This window comes from Sinocyclocheilus grahami, unplaced genomic scaffold (assembly GCF_001515645.1).
Source record: "Sinocyclocheilus grahami isolate Dianchi unplaced genomic scaffold, SAMN03320097.WGS_v1.1 scaffold5.1, whole genome shotgun sequence".
Lineage (NCBI taxonomy): Eukaryota > Metazoa > Chordata > Actinopteri > Cypriniformes > Cyprinidae > Sinocyclocheilus > Sinocyclocheilus grahami.
Window position 1 is genome coordinate 6,608,759 of NW_015505184.1, and position 26,536 is coordinate 6,635,294.

Sequence of the window (26,536 nt, forward strand, 5' to 3'; positions counted from 1 at the left end):
TCAGCTGGCCAATCAGAGCAGACTGCGCTTGTCAAAGGATTTGTCAAAGGCTTTGCTGAAAACAACGTGTTTGAGAGAGGCGGAGCATAGAGGACCTAAAATAATGTACAGTATTTGAAAAATAATGTGTTTTTTGAACATTAAAGCATGTCAACATATTCTGTTACACCAAATACACAAAATAATGATCTTTAAAATAGCATTATATGACCCCTTTAAGCATTCATGCGAATGTCATTCATGTTGGTCAGGCCTTTAGAGTCTACCATTCATGCAAAAACAAATATAAGCTCAAATTCAAAAGCCATCATGCATTTAAAGAGCACAAAAAAAAATACCAGACATCCCAAAAATCCCAGAAACTCAAAGACTCTGAAGTTGGAAGAAATGTCAATATGCGTCAGACATCTAGAGCCACAAATCAGTCTCTGGTGTCACTTCCAGTTCACAATCATCTGACATTGCCTCTGCCAAAATATCCAGACAGAAGACATATTTGACACTTTCATTTGATTTGTGATGCTGGCACTGAAGGGCCCACAGCGTTCTCAAGGATATTTGTGATCTCAATGCCTCCGCCGTAAATCAAAGGTGCTCAATGATAGAGGAAAGGCTCTGAAAATAAAGCCTAAGGTAAATAGTGAACCTATTAAGAAGCATCATTCTGACATCCAGACCAAACACAGGACATACTGTGCTTTGTCAGGGGATACCTGGCAGGCACAGGTAGCAACAGTGCATCTATTCTAAAGAGGTCTGCAAAACACTAAATTACAACTGCACACAACCGAAATTTGGCCTTCTATGGTGAGCTTTTCAAAGCATAAGCACAATTTTCTGTATTCTTTAGCGAGCAACTTCGGCTTTTAGCACATTTAAATGTGCTCGCTTCCCTATGAGACACCTTTTAAGAATGACCTTTAAACCACTTTGAAAGGTCATGCTAACAGAGAAGCATTTAAGTGTTAATTTTGGAGACTGGGTACTTGAATTCACATTAAGAAGAATAAAAGTGCAGTGGAATCTCTTTAGATTTGGTAACATCATTAAATTCATACAGTTGCTAATTTTCTGATTAGAAACAAACATCTTCCTGATGGCAATTTTTATTTTATTTTAGAGTGCATAAAAAAGCAAGGGTGTAAAAACAATTAGCAAAGTTTACTTGTGGATGTTTGTGCAGTACTAACTCTGTGAGTTAATGAGAATGATGTTAATCTAGTCGAACCTATTAAGAAGCATCATTCTGACATCCAGACCAAACACAGGACATACTGTGCTTTGTCAGGGGATACCTGGCAGGCACAGGTAGCAACAGTGCATCTATTCAAAAGAGGTCTGCAAAACACTAAATTACAACTGCACACAACCGAAATTTGGCCTTCTATGGTGAGCTTTTCAAAGCATAAGCACAATTTTCTGTATTCTTTAGCGAGCAACTTCAGCTTTTAGCACATTTAAATGTGCTCGCTTCCCTATGAGACACCTTTTAAGAATTACCTTTAAACCACTTTGAAAGGTCATGCTAACAGAGAAGCATTTAAGTGTTAATTTTGGAGACTGGCTACTTGAATTCACATTAAGAAGAATAAAAGTGCAGTGGAATCTCTTTAGATTTGGTAACATCATTAAATTCATACAGTTGCTAATTTTCTGATTAGAAACAAACATCTTCCTGATGGCAATTTTTATTTTATTTTAGAGTGCATAAAAAAAGCAAGGGTGTAAAAACAATTAGCAAAGTTTACTTGTGGGTGTTTGTGCAGTACTAACTCTGTGAGTTAATGAGAATGATGTTAATCTAGTTGGTGTAAACGGATGCTAGGGACATCAACCCAGACTGAGGTTCCTTTAGTGCCAAGCCATGACCCAGATTATCCTGTACTAAAGCTCATGGAACAAATCTCATCACTCATGACCTTACTCTTGCCCTCATCACTCCCAAAGCTTAGGGGCTTTGATCACTCGTAGAATAGTGAATGAGTAATGAGCGAATGTATACAGTTTCACCGTACACTATGAGGAAGCCACAGTAGACTCATCAGTTAAAATGTGGATGGTGTCCTCACTGAAAACCCTAGAATCTCATGCACTTAATGCTTTATCCGTCCCGGATACGGGAGAAATAATCCCGTTAGTGCTACTCAAGGAGCAGCGAGAGAACAGCAGTGACGGAGAATTTAGGATGGTGTCAGCGTATGTGTTAACATGGTTCACAGTGGGGGGGAAAAACACTCAATAACAATGACCAAAGACAGTGGTCTGTATTTGTATGTAATCTAAACAAAAGAATTTAAAAAAAAACAAAAGCATGAAGCAAAGATGTCGGTTTGCATTTGTACTTAAACCCAGCAAACAAAACAAAACACACCAAAACAAAAAACAAAACAAAATAAAATAAAATATTAAGTAACATTTGTAACCAAGGTAATGTGACAGTCAATTAGATGGTTTGGCAGTCTTAAAATAAAAAAATAAATAATAAAATAATATATTAAAGTAAAATTTTTAACCAAGGTAATGTGACAGTAAATTCAATGGTTTGGCAGTCTTAAAATAAAAAAATAATTTGTAACCAAGGTAATGTGACAGTCAATTAGATGGTTTGGCAGTCTTAAAATAAAAAAATAAATAATAAAATAATATATTAAAGTACAATTTTTAACCAAGGTAATGTGACAGTAAATTCAATGGTTTGGCAGTCTTAAAATAAAAAAATAAAAAATAAAATAAAATATTAAAGTAACATTTTTAACCAAGGTAATGTGACAGTAAATTCAATGGTTTGGCAGTCTTAAAATAAAAAAAAATAAAAAAATGGAAAAAAAATAATATATTAAAGTAAAATTTGTAGCCAAGGTAATGTGACAGTAAATTAGATTACAATTTCTCATTCTGTTTTTCATTAATTGTATTAACTTATAGTGGACAATGAAAAATGTCACCCCAAACAACATCTGACTACATTTGAACAGCTTACTAGTGAGTCTGGAACACCTCGACTTCATCATCACCGTTACCCAGATGACCGGACTGAGATCTGCACTTCTGAAGGGCTGGGAATGATCAAAGGAACATGTCATGCTTGTACATGTCATAAGCTTAAGAGGAAATGACATGGGAAAAACTTATCCCACTCTAAAACTGCTCCCTCAGGTAACTCGTGTTTTTCTGTGAAGGAACATCTGCTAATGCACACAATAACAAACACAACACACTAAAAGAACCTGGGAATGGAAAAAGACTCTGCCCCCAGTCCTGCGAATATCATATGAAATGTTTGTTGGTGTATTGACAGAAGGTTGGCTGTTTGCAACTAGTAGTCTATAAGTTATACTGGATGGAAAAGCAGTTACTAAATAGCAAATACATGACGAACCTGTGTATGGCTCAGGTTTTAACGGGTGCTGAGCTGCTGTCCGAGCTGCCCTTGTCCTCCAGCTGCTGCAGGTTATCAGTGGGGGTGATGCCTGGGCAAGAGGAAACAGCAGGTAAGATACAGCCATCACAATGCTCTTGAATGCATTTTTTAACTGTTTTATTACCATGACGAGAAAAATTATAGTTTATGCAAATAATAATGGTAACAAACCAGGGTGAGTTTTTGTGAAATTTACACCTCAACTAAAGCTTTTATGCAAATAGGAATTCTAAGAAATGAGGAGGGCTAGGATTTTTATTTTTTTTTATATTAAGGCAATACTGTAGGATACCAAACAAACCATAAAAAACTTAGAAAATAAATAAAATAATATTTGTACACACAGCATTTCCACAGCACAGTGGGAAAATAGTATACATAACTGTATTACATTTTCTACATTTGACAAATATTATGTTCACGGTGTTTGTCAAGCTCAATCGTTCAACTTCGTTACTCAAATTATTCTAGAAAAAAAATATTTTTAAATATTATTTATATTATTTTAAATTGATGATACAAACGTTTAAGTATCATTCATATATTTAATTATAAATCATTTTTAAATAATCGGAAAACTATAAAACTCGTGAATGTATTTTTTTATTGTTTTATCACCATGAGAAAAACATTATTTTAATCAAATAATAATGGTAACAAACCAGGGTGAGTTTTTGTGACCTTTACACCTAAACTAAGGCTTTTATGCAAATAGGAATTCTAAGAAATGAGGACTAAGAGTTTTTTTTTTTTTTTAATAAGGACAATAGTGCAGGATACCAAACGATCCATACAGCTATACAAAAAAATGTAATAAATAACATTAGTACACATTTCAATAGCACGGAGGGAAAATAAGTAAATAACTATTACATTTTTAGAATTTTGGCAAATATTATGGTATGTTCACTGCGTGTTCATCAAATTCAACCATTCAACTTTGTTACCAAAATTATTCTAAGAATTCTTTTTTTTTTATATATATATATTATTTACAATATTTTTTTATTATTTTAAATAGTTGCTAAAAACATTTAATTAGCATTAAATATATATATAATTATTAATAAATTAGTTTTAAATAATAAAAGAATATAAAATATATTCACCTTTATTATATAATATTGAATATTCTTCATGTTTTAAATAGAAGTCACAGATAATCAATTACAATATTTCCAAACTCATTGCCCGTATATTTTGGGCAAAATTTGCAACCTTGTTGCTCATTCTTCTGCATTTTAAAATTACACAAATCACATGTCCTTAATTTCTGTTAACATGGTTGCAAAAAATGCAAACCACATATAGTAAATAAAACTGCTCATATAATATCCTGTGACCTCTTGAGGTTTTGATCAACAGTTTGATGAAAATGAAAAAAAGAAAAAGAAAGAAGGCCTTATTTTTTACCTTATTCATTACAGATTTCCAATATCTAGCATAGTATCATTTTTCAAATATAACCAAAGAAGTGTTATGAGGGGTCAAAGGGCTGGTATTGTTGAGCAGTGCAGTCCACTGCAGAAGTCGGTCTCTAGCTAACACGCTGTTCTGTGATTGTAAGGGCATTTGCAGAGGGCTGCATAAATGCAGAGAGTGAATGATGAGTGTTTGTGTGTTGAGCTCACAGTATTCCTCCCCTTATACTGTGTTAATGAATCATCATGACACTACAGAAAGCAGCAGATGTTGGAACTTCACAGGCTCACAGGGTTACAGTTTGTCATTTTATGGGAAGTACCAACCGACGACACGGACATCCAAGTAATGAGAAAACCCTGGTGCAAACTCGCTGCTCAGGGCTCAGCACTTTAATGAAGCAATAATAGGGCTGGGCGATATAGCTAAAAAATTTATCAACGATATAATGTTTCATATCGTTCGGTATCGATGATTATTGACATTTTTTATAACCTTTTTTAAAACAAAAAGCAATAGAATTTTTTTTTTAAATAACCACTGTATTTATAATTAACAATTTATTGAGACAAACATCAAATATTTTTTTAGTTTTAACAATCAAACACAATAAAAAAATTAAACAAATATCTAATTTCTAATGTTTTATATGCAGATTAAATAGGTCTTTATTGTATAGGTCTAATTGTCTCCCGAGGCCACAGGAGGGCGCAATGAGCAAAATAATGCAGCGCATTTAGCAAGTAACTCTATAAAAAAACGGGCATTAGGTCTAAATTAACTCATAAATTTCAAATATAATTTCGGAAATTGCATAAACAATTATGAACAAAACAGCATCATGTATTTATGCATTGCTTAATCCAAAGAGCTGAAGCGCCATTCACACAAGCCTGCATTTAAAAACATATGAGACACAGTGAAAAGGAATAAACCTCCACAAATCCGTGACGTGTTTTCTAAAAGTTTAAACTGTTTTAACTTTGCATGGCTTTCTATACGTCTCTTCTGTGAGATGTGAGAGCAGCAGTCATATTTGTCCATTTAAAAATGCGCTGAATATGCGTTCTGTGTGAATGGCTTGGTTTCAGTTTTCACCTAATCAAGATCTTCTCCGCATTGAGTTTCTATATTTCTCTAATATTTTGAATGAATAACACAGCAGCGGCGCATCTCGTGGGCAAGACTAACAAAACATTAAAATGCAACAACGTCACTTACATCCTCATCACCGCATCTCGCGCACCACTGATGACGCTCCCCGACCCACTCCTAACATTCAAATGCAAATGTTTATTTTAAATTCGACTAATATTCATTCTTTATTCACAATCTCCTCATCACAGGCAGGCACAGCACTCAATTCAGCATGTGTTCATGTTTGTGTGTGCTGTCTGCGTCACTCATAGCACGTGCCTATATCGTGCGCTATATCGAATATTTTTTCTATCAATATCGAAGAAGGTGTACCGTCGAAAAATATCAATACCGTTTTATCGCCCAGGCCTAAGCAATAACCAAATTTTTACCTCCGTCAGCATTATGGCTGCTACAAAATCGAAACAGCTAAACTTAGATTTACAAATTCAGAATCACTTTATTAATGCTCCATTTTGTTTAGTTTTTCCTCAGACTAATCAAGACACACAGATGAGATGTCAAACAGGCATATTTATCATGTCATCCCTCCCTAGAACGTTCAACACAGGGCACAGTTCATGTGATGAATGATATGAAGGTGCAGAACTCACATTTACAGTCAGCTGGTTCCTCCATACATTGCACGCACTTTGAGACTTACAGATCCATCAACAGAACGCAAGGCATCTACTTTGAGAAGCTTACAGAAACAATTGAGAGGATAGCCAATGGCTCTAGGTCTATATTTCCTGGGTGTGAGGATTTGCTTCACTGGCACAGGTCCAGATGCCTGACAGGAGTGGGCGTCTCACAGGTAGGATGTGCTAGAATGCAAGATCTCTACTGGCAGTGTGCGAGAAGGTGCACCGGGTTTCGATATGAGAATACTCCTCGGTGATAAGCTTGCAAAGAGTTAGCAATTACAACATGCTTTCGAACAACAAATGCATACTTACTTATTTAAAATATTTATCTAAATAAATTTACTTAATTATTAAGCAAATTACAAATACTTATTTATCTATGCATTTACATTTAGTCATTTAGCAGACACTTTTATCCAAAGCGACTTACAAATGAGCACAACAGAAGCAATCAAACCAACAAAAGAGCAATAATATGTAAATTAAATAAATAAAAATATATTATTAAACATTATTTAATGAATAACTAGAATAAGTAATTTTTTTTAATTCTTAAATACTTATTTAAATAGGATAACTATTATTTATATTTTATGTAATAATAATAATAATATTAATAAATAATATTATTAATAATAAATAATATTAGCATATAACATAATTTGTTATATTTACTTGTGTTTATATTTACATAAACTAAATTATATATTAAAAAAAATAACTATTTAATATGATCTATTATAACTCAATTATATAATAACAATTATTATTATTATTATTCAAAAAAATCAATAATTATTTAGCAAATATAATTATTTAGTTTATGTAAATATATACATTAGTAAAAAAGTAAATAAATTCATTTTTTAAATTTTATGTACATGAACTAGAAATTAAAATTACTGAAGCATATAAAGTGACAATGAAATCAACATGGACAATTCTAATTTTCCATACAATATTTTTTATAGATAATTTATCCGTGCACATTCTTTTTTAAAACATTAAATTAGCAAACGACAATGATCCAACAGTTCCAATCATTTCTTGATGGGCAAAGTTAAATCTCACTCCACGTTTTTTCACAGATTTTCACTCAGATATATATCACAACAGGGGAGAAGAAAGCATAATTTTATGCTGACTTTGTATATAATCAAATTGAGAATTTCAATGAAAACAAAGATAAAATAGATTTAGCAACTTAATCCAACTGTAGTCCTTTTGACCCCATTTATGCATTCATGTAGGTTTTTCTAAGTCATGCATTCAAGGTTTAAGGGTGACCATGTTCAGAAACTTCTAATAGTGGAACATAAATCCCACTGAGAGCTGGTTGAGATACTACTCAAGCACAGAGAGACAGCCTTCGCTTTTCACGTGGACATTCCGTTCAAACGACACTCCTCACAGAGCCAACCGCCGACTTTCACAGCTTCATTTATCTGTGAGCAAACACCAAAGCCTGCATTATCATTCCAAATGAGTCCTGAGCCATGAATCACATACAACAGCATGTGGGTGAGTCAGTTCCCAAATCTACAGCCAACAGTGTCAACTTCACTTACTACAACACTCGTATTCCACTTCAGCATGAAACTAAAGAACAACACAGAACCAAACGGTGCGAAACAAGAACAAAGATCTACCAAACGATCATAGTAACATCCCTGAGACGATCTGTAGACATCAGTGAAGCAAAAACTCCATCAAACATCAGCCAGACGCAAGAATACCATTATACTGCTGAATGCAAGTGCCATGTATGTTCAGTGTGTCTCTTTCAACACAAAATCTTCACCTTGGATGCTACTTATCTTTGACGGCACTCCCATCATGCCATTCTGCCATCAGCAGCAGCAGAATCAGCTCGTATCTCTCAAAGCTCCAGTTTTAATGAGTAAACAAGCTACAGCAGGGAGATTTTACATCAGTGGCTGTCAACTGTTTTTTGTTTTTGCTTCATGATTTTATTTTGGACATCATATGGCAACCCAAAACAGTATCGATGAACAAAAATGTAGATCCGACAATACAAAATTATTAATGACATGAGCTTCAGCTGGATCACCAGCTTTCTGACAGACAGGCAGCAGCTAGTGAGGCGGGGAAAACTCACATCCAACACCTGCACCATCAGCACCGGAGCTCCTCAGGGCTGCGTTCTCTCTCCACTTCTCTTCTCCCTCTACACAAATGACTGCACCTCTAAAGACCCCTCTGTCAAGCTCCTGAAGTTTGCAGACGACACCACAGTCATGGGCCTCATCCAGAACGGTTGAGCAGCTGGCTGTCTGGTGCAGTCACAACAACCTGGAGCTGAACACGCTCAAAACTGTAGAGATGAGAGTAGACTTCAGGAGGAACCCCCCTGCTCTCCCCCCACTCACCATCATGGAAAGCCCTGTGGCTGCAGTGGAGTCATTCAGGTTCCTGGGTACAACCATCTCTCAGAACCTCAAGTGGGACACTCACATTGACTCCATTGTGAAAAAGGCCCAGCAGAGGTTGTACTTCCTTCGTCAGCTGAAAAAGTTCAACCTGCCACAGGCACAGATGACACAGTTTTACTCAGCTATTATTGAGTCGGTTCTGTGCTCTTCTATAACTGTCTGGTTTGGGTCAGCCAGCAAATCAGATTTAAGAAGACAGCAACAGACTGTTAGGACAGCAGAAAGAATCATTGGTGTGTACCTGCCCAGTCTTCAGGACTTGTACAACTCCAGAGTGAAGAAACGGGCAGGAAACATCATCAAAGACCCCTCTCACCCCGGACACAACCTGTTTGCACTTCTCCCCTCAGGCAGACGCTACAGATCTCTGTGCACTAGAACATCTAGGCATAAAAACAGTTTTTCCCCCATGCCATCTCCAGCTTAAACAGCTAACATATGAATCATTACCTGCATTCTGAAAGTCATTTCCATAATTCATTCTACATCCTTAATTAATGCCTCTTTCTCAAGTATTATGTAAATACATATGCCTATCTCTTTATTTATACAGTTCTTTATAGAGTAAATGATGCACAAATCTGTGCATAAATCTACTGTTCCAGAGTCATACACATTATTTATTGTTAGGTTTTACTATTTAAAAGGTTTTTTTGTTTGTTTTTTCCCCCCTGTTCTCATGTCAAATGTGTATGTATGCATGTATGTATGTACCAGGAGCACCTTAAAAAACACAACAAATTCCTTGTGTGTTTGCACACCTGGCGAATAAAGCTAATTCTGATTCTGATTCAGCAAAAATAACAACAACAATACTAATATCAATACTACTACTACTACTACTACTACTACTAATAATTATAATTTTGTTTTTGAAATGTCTTACATTTTAGTGGTTTCAACACAGGGCACAGTTTCTCCATTCTTTATGAGCCAATAAACCCATTTAATTTGCAAAAATTAGTTAGTTGTATTAAAAAAATTGCTATTTTTCTCTGCATATTGTCATCTTAAAAATATATGGTTATCTTAATAAAACAATAAAAAAATAAAATGCAAAAAAATTTAACATTTATGTTTAGTTTATGCCTGCTGTCCACATCAGAACATACCTGCAACTCATTTTGGTCACATTTTAATTTAAGGTGCATTTCTCGTCATTAACAAACCTTTAACTACAACTTTTGCCTCAAACTCCTAATTTGCTGCTTATTAATAGTTATTAAGGTAGTGTTAAGTTTAGGTATTGGGTATTAGGGATGTAGGATATGGTCATGCAGAATATGTGCTTTATAAGTACAAAAAAAACAGCTAATATGTTAATAATATGAATACTAATAAGCAACTAGTTAATAGTGAGAACTGGTCCCTATATTAAAGTGTTACCCTCATTTTTAGGTTGTGACCAACCAGTTATACCACTGATATATATGGTGAGACAGAGATGGAGAGAACTTGATCTTGCACTAAAGAGAGGAAGTTACAGTCTGAATGGACCTGGAAGACCACACAGAATCAGAAGCTCCGCCTTGCAGAGGCCGTTGTGACTTAAAGAAACAAAAGGGTCCAACCTAGTGAAAACATAAAAGGAACCACTTAAACAATTCACAAGGAATCCAATCCATCCCTGCTTCTCTTGGGACATCTGATGGTTGGGAAAAAACAGAATACTACAAACTTTAAGATGCTGTCTTTAACTCAAGTTCTCCTACAGGAAAGCAGGACAGTCCTAAACCACCAAAGGAACATTCACAATCGCCACACACCAAGGTTTATTTTAAGGAAACAGGCCCCAATGGGGCCAAACAGGTTTGGAGGTGTAGTGGCTTTTGCACAGGCCCTTTTGTTTACCAACAAGGCCAGTGTGGGAGAGGCTGGCCTCCTTTGAGGAGGGAGATGAATAGGTTTGTTAGTATGTTAAAAGCCAGAAACAAGGAGCGTCTCTTCACTAAAACATCCTTAAATTGCAGCTCTGCTTTGAAAAAGAGGCCAAGCTATGGGCCAGCACCCAGAACAGCTTAATGAGAGCTCATACAGAGAGGGAGGCAATACAAACACACACACACACTTCTGTTATGCTAATGATGGGGGAATTTGGAAAATTTACCAGACTCAAATATTTTGTACCAGCCATCAAATTGTATTTTGCATCATTTTTATTTAAAAATATTTTCTTTATCCCCATAACAATGTGTTTCTTGGTGTTTTGAATATTTAGTGAACAGTTATTGTGTGCTCTACACATCATCATTACCTAGGTTTGAGTTCAGTAAATTTTTTTTTTAAAGAAATTGATACTTTTATTCAGAAAGGATGTATAAGATTTAGCAGAAGTAACAGTAAAGACATTTATAATGTTCTAAAAGATTTCATTTCAAATAAATGCTGTTTATTTGAGCTTTCTAATCAGCAAAGAATCCTGAAAATGATTCTGCAAAACTATTAAATATGAATAATAAAAATATATATAGCAGCACAACTGTTTCTGAGCACCAAATCAGAATATTAGAATTATTTCTGATCATGTGACACTGAAGACTGGAGTAATGGCTACTGAAAATTCAGCTTTGTCATCACAGGAAAAAAATGACATTTTAAAATATATTACAACAGAAAAGTTATTTTTGTAATAATATTCTAAAATATTACTATTTTTACTGAAGTTTTGATCAAGTAAATGCAGCCTTGGTGAGCTAAGAGACTTTTTTGGAAAACATTAAAAGATCATAATGACCCCCAAATATTTGAAAGGTAGTGTAGTGTATATGAGTTGAGCCCTTATCAGGGTTTAGGACATTGCACGTCTTAAAAAACAAGACAAATCTTGTCCAATAAAGTCATGAACAGCCACCGATACAGAATGGTATCATACTAACATGTGATCGTCAGTAGAGCAGTGAAGGAATTTAAGGTGAGCCACTGTTTGTTTTATAGAGAGGGAGGTTGTGCAGTCTCGTCATTATTATATCGGACACACGGGAGTCTGGGGAAGGATCAGAACAGCAGCAGACGCTGGAAAGCTACAGGAGGGTGGGAGCTGAGACAGAGAGAGGACATAGTGCTGAGTAAGGAGTGCTGCAGTGCCCGTCTGCTGCCTCACGATCTCTAAAGGTTTCGTCAACGCTCAGCCGGCCCTCGTCTCTCACGCACAGGCCAAGGGCACGGACTACAGCACAAGCTTATCCATAGGAAACTCAGCTAAAGGGCCATTCAGTGCTCCAGTGACTCGGAAAAAAGAACCTGGTACCTTTCACGTCACTGCAAAAATAACACTACACTCTAAAATACACTGGGTTAAAAACAACCCAATTTGGGTTGTTATTAACCCAAGGGCTGGGTAAATATAGGACAGAACCCATCTTGGGTTGATTATTTAACCCAGCATAAAATGGTTGATTCATTTTTACTATATTACAAGCTTATTTTTTACTTCATACATTAAGTAAGGTTTACAGATTAACTTAAATCCTCTAAACTTTTCTAAAATACTCCACACAACCACTGGTTTGCATGATAACTTCCTTTATTTTCCTTTATTTATCATTTACAGCATTGTTTTTATCGTTTTTAATAGGCTGTACATATTGCCTATATTTAAACTCGTTTAACAAACATTAGAACAAAAATTCAACATTAAAATAAGTAATTCATGTGTAATCGACCAGTCTCTGTTATTCTGTTTCCATCATAACAGCGCTGGTTCTCGTGCTCGAGCTGGAGTCATGTACGGCGGGGAACTGCTAACGGACCGCCGCCCAGCGTTTCACTCTAGCCGAAACATGCTGTGACTCCATAACCTGCCAATAAACAAACAATAAACAGCTCTGAGGACATGTTTTAACATCCAAACAAAGTATTATATTCTGTGTCTTTATAAATAAAATCGTTTATTTTATGCAAAGCATCAGGCTTTTCCATCAAGTGAAAATACCGCGACACTCGTTAAAGGTGATTCACACCGCGCGCCTGTATGTTGCTCTGCATAAAATTTAACTATATACAGCACAGTAACGATTTTATAGATAAAATAAAATGTACACAAACCTGTATTTTACCGAAGAATGCATCAATTCGATGGCGCTTAGAACTGCTCTCTCGTGAAGTGAAGATGCAAAATCCCCGCCATAAATAACTCAACTGCTGGGTTACGTCTGACCCTGGATCTGAGTAACACTAAAACCACCCAAACATTGGGTTGTTATGTCTGACCCAGGAGCTGCAAAACAACCCAAACACTGGGTTGTTACATTTGACCCAGGAGCTGGGTAACACAAAAACTACCCAAACACTGAAAAAATAACCAAAAAAAATGACCCAAAAGGCTCAACCCAGCATTTGGGTTAAAAAAATAACCCAAGGATTTTTTAGAGTGTAAAGTTAAATCCAGACAAGGATTTTTTTTCCTGCCTGCTCAATCTGTTGCCAGCATCTTTGATTTTAAGAAGAAATGTAATCTTGTAAAATGTATTTAATCTGTGATGAAGTACCACAGTGCTGGTATTATGTAAAGCTGTGATAAATCAATGATGGATGGAATATCAAATAGCCATGCCACGTGAAAACCAGCTGGAGACTCGACAGAAACAAAGCAATCCAGATGCAACATTGACGTGTGCACGCTGAGACACATATGTGCCTGTATAATCCTCAATGTGTTTGCCCATTCACTTTCAGACTGATTTCAAGAAACGGCAAAATATTTTGGGTGGTGCACAATATCCCCTTATGAATAATGGCACTTAGGTCTCTGTTTAGAAACAAAAGTTTCTCAGAGTCATGCATCATATAAACCAGCTAATCGGTAGTCCATTATGCTCTGCCATCATTACGGAGGAATGCAGGTTCAAATAATGGGAATTAATTTCATTGAAAATTTACTCTACGCAATTAGAGCAATTTTTGCCTGGCAGTTTTTGCCCTTTCAGCTACCAAAACGTCTCAGTAACATATCAAAAGGGGGAGAGAGAGAGAAACACAAAGACCCACTGAAATAACAACAATATGACAGGATAGAAAGCCAAAGAATTGGAGAGTAGGATCTAGGATGCAAACACTATGCATCTTGCATCATACAAAACGATCTGAGCACATATACTTGTGCACATGAATTATCAGATGACATGAAATAGGGATGGAAGGATCGATCCTGGAATGTGGATACTTCCGAAATGTATGCTATCTTTTGTCAATACTTGCATAATATCAATCACATAAAATGTTTTTTTTATTTAGCCTAATTAATTTTGAATGAAAATAAATGCATATCATGAACATTAAAGTGGGAAAAACATATGCTATTAGCCATGTTAGCAAAACATTTATATATATATATATATATATATATATATATATATATATATATATATATATATATATATATATATATATATATATATATATATATATATATATATATATATATATATATATATATATATATATATATATATATATATATATATATATATATATATATATATATATATATATATATATATATATATATATATATATATATATATATATATATATATATATATATATATATATATATATATATATATATATATATATATATATATATATATATATATATATATATATATATATATATATATATATATATATATATATATATATATATATATATATATATATATATATATATATATATATATATATATATATATATATATATATATATATATATATATATATATATATATATATATATATATATATATATATATATATATATATATATATATATATATATATATATATATATATATATATATATATATATATATATATATATATATATATATATATATATATATATATATATATATATATATATATATATATATATATATATATATATATATATATATATATATATATATATATATATATATATATATATATATATATATATATATATATATATATATATATATATATATATATATATATATATATATATATATATATATATATATATATATATATATATATATATATATATATATATATATATATATATATATATATATATATATATATATATATATATATATATATATATATATATATATATATATATATATATATATATATATATATATATATATATATATATATATATATATATATATATATATATATATATATATATATATATATATATATATATATATATATATATATATATATATATATATATATATATATATATATATATATATATATATATATATATATATATATATATATATATATATATATATATATATATATATATATATATATATATATATATATATATATATATATATATATATATATATATATATATATATATATATATATATATATATATATATATATATATATATATATATATATATATATATATATATATATATATATATATATATATATATATATATATATATATATATATATATATATATATATATATATATATATATATATATATATATATATATATATATATATATATATATATATATATATATATATATATATATATATATATATATATATATATATATATATATATATATATATATATATATATATATATATATATATATATATATATATATATATATATATATATATATATATATATATATATATATATATATATATATATATATATATATATATATATATATATATATATATATATATATATATATATATATATATATATATATATATATATATATATATATATATATATATATATATATATATATATATATATATATATATATATATATATATATATATATATATATATATATATATATATATATATATATATATATATATATATATATATATATATATATATATATATATATATATATATATATATATATATATATATATATATATATATATATATATATATATATATATATATATATATATATATATATATATATATATATATATATATATATATATATATATATATATATATATATATATATATATATATATATATATATATATATATATATATATATATATATATATATATATATATATATATATATATATATATATATATATATATATATATATATATATATATATATATATATATATATATATATATATATATATATATATATATATATATATATATATATATATATATATATATATATATATATATATATATATATATATATATATATATATATATATATATATATATATATATATATATATATATATATATATATATATATATATATATATATATATATATATATATATATATATATATATATATATATATATATATATATATATATATATATATATATATATATATATATATATATATATATATATATATATATATATATATATATATATATATATATATATATATATATATATATATATATATATATATATATATATATATATATATATATATATATATATATATATATATATATATATATATATATATATATATATATATATATATATATATATATATATATATATATATATATATATATATATATATATATATATATATATATATATATATATATATATATATATATATATATATATATATATATATATATATATATATATATATATATATATATATATATATATATATATATATATATATATATATATATATATATATATATAAATATAAAATATATTTTATAGACACAGTTCCTGATAGTACTTTGTATAGGATTAAAATTTGAAAAAAAAAATTTAAATGTGAATCTGCAAATTCCATTTGGCCCAGGTCATGAATTAGCAATTATTTAGGAAGTAAATGATCCTTCCCCAGCATGTGTTGCCTTACAGAAAATAATAAAAACAAAGCAAATGTTCCAAAAGTCACCATATGCACTTAAAGAATGAGAAAAAATGATAAAGGAGAGAGGGAGAGAACAAGAGTAATGGATGTTGTCACACACCTTCAATCAGCAGTATGGGCCGCACAACTCATGGTGCCGGATTACAGCCAGCCATGTGCGTGATTCTGACACCAGCAGAGATAAACGCACACACACTCATCTGCCCACTGCCACCCACTCCTCTCTAATCTAATTATAGCCCCTCAACCAGCTGCTTGTGTCAGCAGACAGCAGCGGCAGGACGGAGGCCGGTGCAGAGTATCAGCTATATTAAATTTTCATAAACTAAACCTTTCGAATACAACCTGATACTGCTGTTTTTTTAATAAGTGGACCAACTGGACAAAGACACTGTGGATTCAGACCTCACCCAGTCTATTCACTAAAACCACAGTCATCATCATAACCTTACCTTCTAAATACCTTCACACACAAAAACTAGAGCATTAAGCACAACACCACATTCTTCCCCGAACATTGAGCCATACACATTGGATTCTCAGCTCTGTCCAATTAAAATACATAGCAGGAACCGCAAACGTGAATAGCAGTGTCAGATATTCCTCTTCCATGACATCATGGAGTGCCTTGAGCCCAGGTTGCACCATCAGCAACTTTGTCACAAAGTCACCAGTAGAAATGGGAATTAGTACTCACATACTCCAGGACTCAGAAGTGACAGCAATTAATTGTGACATTACGGTACATTTACATGACAGCAATGTACCAAAAAGTGAAAAAAAAAAAATATTTAGCATTTTTGAAAGGTTTTGCATACAGACGACAACATTGTCGAAATGATCTCCATTTACACAAATGCAAGAAAATTACTAAGAATGCTGTACTATGCATGCCAGGCCAGTAGTTGGCGACGTCACTTGTAAAGAAACACTACACTTCTGAGCACATACCTAGAGACCGAATACACAATACACATGTACATGATCTCATGGCTTTCACAAGTTCGTGGTTTTGTAGTTTACACAGAGACGGTAATGGTATTGTTTTCAAAAACTAACAATTTAAAACCCATTTTCAAAAGTTTGCATCGTACTCATTTACTCACTCTCCACTTGTTCCAAACCTGTATGAGTTTCTTTCATCCGCTGAACACAAAAGAAGATATTTTGAATAATGTAGGTAACTGGGTAAATAAAAATAAAAAAATACTGACTTTCGAGTTTAATCTATTCTCATTTTTACAAAACAATATTGATTCTTAAATCCCAAGAATCGATTAGTGTAGCCTGTTTTCAGTTAATGAATATCAGTTATTGTAGCATGCTTCCCATCCAAATAAATCACAATAAGCTTTGTTACTTTTGAAATTAAAGTCTCAGATTTCTGAAAGTCTGATTTCTGAAATTAAAGTCTCTGTATCCTGTCTCATATAATCGCTCAATCAGTGTTTCAACCGCGGAAAGACATCAATATAACAGCCATAAACCTGTTAGTCAGCTAGAAAAATTTACTCTAGAGAGGAGCATTTTAATAAATATATGCACTATATAACATATTCATTAGAATATGACAGCCACCATTTAAAGGTTTATATTTTTAAAAAACTAATTGGAGTAAAACTATAATTATGTAATTGTAAAGTTAGTATTATAGCTTAATTATTATAAAAACATCACTGAGTGTAATTTAAGTGTTTGTATACAAATCTGTTAATTTTAACCTTCAATATTAATGTAGTACCAACTGACTCTCATGTATATTTTACAGCATTAGTTAAGAGATTTTTTTCCTTGAGAAAATTTGCCATGTCCTGTACATGATTTATATCCAAAATAATTGATATTGAATCTAATCGAATTAAATCGGAATCGAATTGCAAGCTTGTGAATTGAAAATAAAATCGAATTGTGAAATTTGTCTCAATACCCAGCCCTATTAACCAAATAGTTGCCAGTAGCCATTGACTTCCATAATATTTTTCCATTTGTTAACCAACATTTTTCAAAATATCTTTTATTAAAAAAATTTTATTTTTGTATAAACAATCCTTTCAAAACAGTTTAATTATGATGCGCTTAACTCCATCAGCAGCTTCGTCGCTGCAAGTCACCACCAGTCACCGTTTCTGGCATTCCTGGTTGCCCTGGTAACATAATTGCATGTTGACACAGACCTTTTTATGCTACTAAAAATGAACATTCTGGAGGGGAAAGGGTTGTAAATAAATTGCACCAGTGCATAAAGCATCACATTAAAGACACTGACATCAAAACAAATCTGACTGCTGTTTTCCAGCCAGTCAGAAGTCTTTGAGATGCTCTTTTCCTGACAGTCATTTCACACAATTTTGCTAACACGTCTTAAGAGGGTGGGATTTTTTGGAGAAAGGGGGATCTAATTTAGTGTTTAAGTCCTAGGAGGTCTGTAATACCTGGATAAAGGTATCCTTGGGTCACTCGAGTCTTAGAGGGGCTTAGCCTGAGCTGATGTGGCTCAGAAGAATACTTCAAGTCATGAGTTTGAATCTTGCTTCACTGACAAGAAAAAAAAACAATGGAGAAAGGGGGATCTAATTTAGTGTTTAAGTCCTAGGAGGTCTGTAATACCTGGATAAAGGTATCCTTGGGTCACTCGAGTCTTAGAGGGGCTTAGCCTGAGCTGATGTGGCTCAGAAGAATACTTCTAGTCATGAGTTTGAATCTTGCTTCACTGACAAGAAAAAAAAACAAGAAAAATACAGATTTCACTGGAAGGGAGAGCTTATTGGATTAAATTCCCTTAAAGGTGACATATCATGAAAATCTGACTTTTCCAGGTTTTAAGTGCTATAATCAGGCCCCCGGTGCATCTACCAACCAAGGAAACGTGAAAAAGATTAACCCAGTAAGTTTGTTTTGGTAAGCCTTTTTCTGCAAGCGTCTGAGAAAACGAGCGCGTCTGATTTCGCTCTCTTGGTGACGTGGCAAAGGGATCTCATTATAATATTACCGCGCCTTAATCTGTAAGCTTACACCCACGGCGCCGTTATTGTGTTTTCGCAAGCGACAACGGTGTACTAGTTTTAATGCCATGGCGAAAGTTTGAGCAAAACATGCTAACTGTTCTGTCTTTGGCTGCACAGACGAGCACAGAACACTATTTAGAGTCCCAGCCTCAGAGGAGACAAGAGAGCAGTGGATTTATTGATTTATTTAATGTATATTGCTGCTGCCACACAGATCTAAAATAAACATGCGATTTATTTCCCAGCTGTTTACCTTCACAGACATAACCGACTGTTTTTTGTAACTCATGTGTGTTTTTAATGTAACCTTGTGTGTGAATGAGAACTTAGTTTAGTACTCACATGCTGTGACAGCAGCTTTCTGTCCGTGTGCTTTGGATGTGTGCTCTCAGAAAACCATACATCAGAAGTTTAAACTCATATGGTTTAAAACGCATGATTTCAGTGTGATAAACATGATAATCAGAACCAAAACAGATGTTTTTTAGCAGGTCCGAGCTGTAATGGCGCAGCTCTATTCTGGAAAAGGGGGGCGGGGAGCAGCAGCTCATTTGCATTTAAAGAGACAGGCCCGAAAAACAGCGTGTTTCTGCTTCCATTCAAAATAGGCATTTTCAAAATGATATAATAAATGATCTGTGAAGTATTTTGAGCTGAAACTTCACACACACATTCTGGGGACACCAGAGACTTATATTACATATTGTAAAAAGGGGCATAATATGTCTCCATTAAATAAGGTCTAGCAACACCTATGAAGCAATCCGTTAGCATTCCCATTCATCTCATCTTGCTAGCGCATAGCGAAAGCTGTGACATGCAAAACAGCAGACAATTTGGTCACTGTCAAAATATCTTCTATAATACAATAAAATATTTACAATTTATATTCTGCTTGGAAAAACCGTCAGAGCACATGGCAACTTTTAAATAGCTGTCAGTGGGGAAAAAATATGCTTTTTGGGTCCAGATGGTGTAGCTACAGTATCTATCAGCATGGGCTAACTCTACCATGCTATCCAGCTAAATCTCCACTCCTTGGCCAAGTCTGGTGTAGGTTGGCAAAATAGTTAACATTGCTTACAGCTCCTTTAAACGAGTTTTTGACTAAGTTTGTGCTAATTTATTCAATGTATGAATTCAGTGTGTGATTACTGCTGCTGCTTAAAAAGGACATTTAAACCTCTCTGAAGCAACAACTTCTGTTCATAATGGAGAATTGTAAATCATAAAGGCATGTTCATCAATTACTGTTAGCCTCTTTAGCTACATGCAACAAAATATGACTCAAATTTGTGCATTTTCAACACTACAGCTGAACAACATATATAAAGTGGCTGTGAATGCATGGGCCTGTAGATGTTTCCTGCAACGTTTCACAGTAGGGGGAAGGTTGGCTCACAAAAAAGGCCACTGTGAGTCAGAGCTCTTAATCCCTCCATAAGCGCAGTTTCACCTTTTTTCCAAATTGTGCTTCTTGAATGCTGTGTGAACATGCTGAGAGTACAGCAAGCTTTTGTACAGGGGAATGTAATTTCCACAGTGAAAGAACATCCAGCTTGTTGCTGAACTGTTTGATGTTGTTTCAAAGTTCCCACTACATCATACCACATACATCATTTAGGAAATTATCTCAAGTTGACTTTACTCAGTCGTATTCATGTGCAGTTTTGAAACACACTTGCTGTTAGGTTGGAATTCTATTCAAAATGTTCAAGAGCATTCACAAGACAAATGCATTAAGACTCATGACTATCATGAACTGCTTGTCCTTCAACCTGTGGGTCAATAGCCGCATTTCCACTGTCAGGCCAAAAGCGGGCATGCTAGTGCATGCCAGGGCCAGTCGTGTTTCCACTGTCACTTCCGGGGCTTGATCGTGCCTCGTCAGTGCTTCCTCGGGGCCAACGACTCGGGTTTTTTGGCCTGACGAAAACCTTGGGCCAAAGCAGGCCAGCAGAGGCTAGAGGAGTGGTTACGAATAAAGGCGGAGTTTCTCCGCGTCTGGAAAGCGTCAGCGCCGTGGATTATTTCATAAACAGCTATAACACCAGCATTAAATACTTTTAAAATAAGTTGAGCTCAAAACTCACTTTCAGACAGCAGCGAGTGTTTGAAATAACTTGATCCGATGTGGATTATGATCACCATACAAGGCAGAAATATTTATAAGCGATGCAAACGACTCTGTATACGCTAGCCATTAATGTTACCATAGTAAACATGGTAAATACGACCGCTTGAAGAAATCAGACGTCAGCTTCTTAGTCTCTATCACAATCGTGTATTTATTTAGTAACATATTTTATCTGTCATAAGTCTCGTCTCGAGAGTTTAGCTCCGCGTATGTGATAAAAATAGAATAATGGTTTTGGTTCGGGAGCTTTTATAAATATAGAATATAGAAAGGATAGAAATATAGAAATGATCATACTTTCTAAATGTGATGTAGGCCTATATACTGTGACTACAACTAAACAGAAACAGACTCGACTGAATAAGTAGGTAGGCTGTGTTCATACCGCTTTATTTCTGTGTGACTAATTTTCAATCGTGATAAATTAATTCATTATGATCAATGTATCACTTATTATTGTAAAACATCGATACTTTTGGATTTAAATATTTAACAGCATGCAAACAAACGCTTTTATCATGTTCGTTGTGTGATCGCGCTAGCTCCAAAGACTTATTTCTGATTAGTTTTATGATAACTTCTCTTTGTTGGTGAAATGATAGGGTTGAGTGACGTTGTTCCTGAGAGGCGTGTAAAGGGCGGGTTTTAGAGAAGCGCAGCGGAGCTTCTGGCCCGACGGTGGAAACGCAGCGTGATTTTGGCCTCGGTGCTACAGGTCCGAGGCTATTAGCCCCGCCCGGCCCGTTTAAAGCACTAGCTCGCACTGGCCCGACAGTGGAAAAGCAGCTAATGACAAATCAGACTGTCCAATATAAAAGAAAAATCTAATATGCACTATCATTCAAAAGTTTGGGGTCAATACGATTAAAAAAAAAAGTTATGCTTTTATGCTAAACAATTTGATAAAAAATTCAGTAAAAACAATAATCGTGTGAAATATAAAAAATTTATATTTCAATTAATAAAAAAAAAGACTACAAATGTTTAAACCAGTGTATACAGTATATAGTAGCATTAATATATTTTATGTACACCATGAATTCATGTAAAAGTAGTGTACACATCTTAGTATTTCTTTTTTATTAACTTTTGGCTTTTCTTATAATTAATCCAGAATATTTTGTGCATCCCGAAGTTTTGGAGGGCAAAAGTTTCCTAATAAGCAAAATAATTTTTAATTTCAAAATTAAAACATGCTCAACAAAGAAAATATGTATTCCAGTCACTGCATGTATGAATAGCATTTTAATGTATTTTTTAAATGAATATAACTAGGTCTGGACAAAACAAAAATGAGCGTCTTTGACCCTAGCAACAATATACATCAGGCAATCAGGGAAGATATTCATTCCCCCAATAATAAGTTGTTAATTAAATTCAAGAAAGCCCCTATATATATCATTAAGGGACTTTGCATTTCATCAGTTGGGTCTGTTCAATGCTAAATTCCTATCGCTTGCTGAGGTGATTTATTGCTCTCCACATGAAATGGGTCTGAATCTGAATAATCCTCTCATGGTCATTTATAAAGAGAATAATTCTGGCAGTCATCCATCCAGACAAACAATAAAATGGGTATCTCTGCTGCCCACCCTTGAATCACAAAAGCCCAAATCAGTCTTTAATATTTAGTAAGGCTGAACTACAAACGTGGTGAATGACAAAGACAAGCTGTCTCGCTCAAACAGTTGTTTACCATTTAAAAAAAAAGTTAAATTACAACATTGGGAACTTGATGTTCGTTTGTAATAATACTACAACAGTACTGAATACGCTAAAGCACCAAAAAGCTACAGAAAACCGCCAAAAGATACTCACGTGATGAAAATTCCTTTGAAATCCACACAGAAATTACACATTTCCAAAGTTGGCGTACAAGGAAGCACAGAATCACAGTACACATCTTTCGACATATTTCATTGCCGGGTTTCGTCCCGTAACGGCAGCAGAGGAATGATAGCGTCCTTCAAATTAACGAAATCTTACAACCGACTGGATGCACCAGCCAAGATGGCAGTTAGCCCTCAATCAACTTCTATTAGTCTAATACAGTCTGACTGCCTTCCTTAATCACAGGTCAACATTAAACTGCTTACCATCGTTCCTTAAGGACTGCACTTTAAAAAACATGTTTGTGATAACCAAAACTTTCTGAAAGTGCAATATGTTGCCGCAAGACCATGTACAGGTCATGTATTGGCCCACAGAGAGCCTAATTGCTGTTCAGAAACACTGCCTAAAGAGTTGAGAAACATCTTAATCGCATCAGTGGAGATTGTAGGCCAGATTGCAATGGGATTACAGTGTCATCGCCGCGCTCACTGCCCGCAGAAAGTTCAGTTAAAAAAAACATGGACATACAAGGACACTTTTTAATGACCTTGTGCCAGACTGTAATGTAACTGGCCAATGAGAGGAAAGATATGCTTAACATTAGGTTGAGATGAAGCGTTAAGCAATTTCATCTCAGAATTTAAGATGTTATATAAGGCCATGCAAGTTGGTAAAGTGTAAAAAAAAAAATTTGGCCTCAAATATAGTGATTCACATGCAATGTTTAACAACAGCTAGTGAGTCACTTAGAGCTGTTCTGAAAACTGTGTGAATTTGGCTATGTTGTGACCATAAACAAATTTTGTAAGGTTTCTTATGTGTGAAACAAAACTGAGTGAAACACTGCCTAATATTTGTCAATGCAATTTGTTTTCTGCATAGCCGGACTCCCTGGAGGCCTTTATAAATGTCCTCAGGTCAGACAGACCAAATGTTCCCACAAGAATTTACAAATCACAAACATATAGTGTCAGTGTCGCTTTCAAATAGAATTACTTAAATTTTTACTAAAAAGCAGTGTGACCTCGACGGAAATAAAACCGTAGAAGATTTACATGTCAAAGAAGGCGGAGCCCAATAGCACAGCTACATATTACTTAAAGGGTTAGTTCACCCAAAAATGAAAAGTAGGCTGTGTTTTACTCACCCCCGAGGCATCCTAGGTGTATATGACTTTCTTCTTTCAGACGAATCCAGTCAGAGTTATATTAAAAATTGTCTTTGATCTTTCAAGCTGTTTAATGCCACTCAGCGGGTGTTGCATATCTTCAGTCCAAAAGAACTTAAATAAAAGTCACCCATCCATAAAATAAGTGTCTCACACGGCTCCGGGGAACAAAGGCCTTATGTAGCGAATCGATGCATTTTTGTAAGAAAAATATCCATATTCAAAACATAATAATCACTTTAATGTAGCTTGTGCCAACAGTTGTACACAGAAGCAGTTCCAGGAGCATGACGTATGAGGTTAACGTTGCGCATGCGCCGGTTAGTCTCGTGAAAACCAATGTTTTGTTTTGATCTCTCCGCTGCGTTTCCGCATGCGTCACTTTTGAGCGGCGCAAGCGCAAAGCCGACCTCATACGTCATTCCCCCGGAACTGTTTCTGTTTACAACAGTGAGCGCAAGCTAGATTCAAGTGATTATTAAGTTTTGAATATGGATATTTTTCTTACAAAAACGCATCGATTCGCTACAGAAGGCCTTTGTTCACCCCCCGGAGCCGTGTGAGACACTTTTTTTTATGGATGGGTGATTTTTATTTAAGTTCTTTTGGACTGAAGCAATGCAACATCCGCTGAGTGGCATTAAACAGCTTGAAAGATCAAAGAAATTTTTTTATATAACTCCGACTGGATTCGTCTGAAAGAAGAAAGTCCTATACACCTAAGATGCCTCGGGGGTGAGTAAAACGCAGCCTAATTTTCATTTTTGGGTGAACTAACCCTTTAATCGCCACTAGGGTTGGGTACCAAAACCCTTACGACCGGTATGCACCAGGCCGGATCAGAACACAGATTTCGGTGCCACTTAAATGCCTGAGCTATCGAAACATTTACCCTCTGGTGTTCCGAAACAGACGTAAGAAGCATCATCACCGCACGTGATGGCTAGTTCAATTATACTGCATTCATGTGGTGTCGGAATAATCAGAAAAATTATTTACGGAGACTGAGAAAATCATGTAAACCCAAGTCGGAAAGCTCTGATAATACAAATCCAATATCTGTAGTAACGTTAGTATCCATGTTGTTTTCATATTATGACTTAAAAGCACAACTCGGGAAATGAGACATCCAAGGAGCATGTGAATGCTGCAGATACACTTGCTTTGATGGAAACAGGTAGCCTACCATCAGCTAGCAACATTAAACATGCTTAAATTAAAATACCTAAATCTAAACTTCCCTTGTAAAGCAAGCAAAAACCTGTTGGAAACCTGTTGTCCAACAAAAGAGAACATTATAGCGTTTTTAATCTACAACACCTGTCAAATGGTTCTTTTTGTGATCTGATGTGGCCTCTTGTCACAGAATGAGGCAGAAAATATATTCTATACTGTAATAAAGGCCATGTCGAT

The 26,536-nt window shown here is 33.3% G+C and overlaps 1 protein-coding gene across 2 annotated transcripts in view; it reads right to left on the reverse strand.

The window, feature by feature from the left end:
* The window catches only part of LOC107585622 (protein FAM110B), a 51,708-nt gene that overhangs the window by 9,441 nt on the left and 15,731 nt on the right, over positions 1–26,536 (reverse strand). Inside the window, exons 1-2 of one of the 2 annotated variants that reach the window (XM_016272724.1) lie at positions 23,941–24,126; positions 3,380–3,470 (exon numbers count right to left, since the gene is read on the reverse strand). The gene's annotated coding sequence lies outside the window, so the exon portion shown is untranslated. Of the gene's footprint in view, positions 1–3,379; positions 3,471–23,940; positions 24,127–26,536 lie in introns of those variants that run through there. The other variant, XM_016272716.1, reaches the window with a different exon arrangement.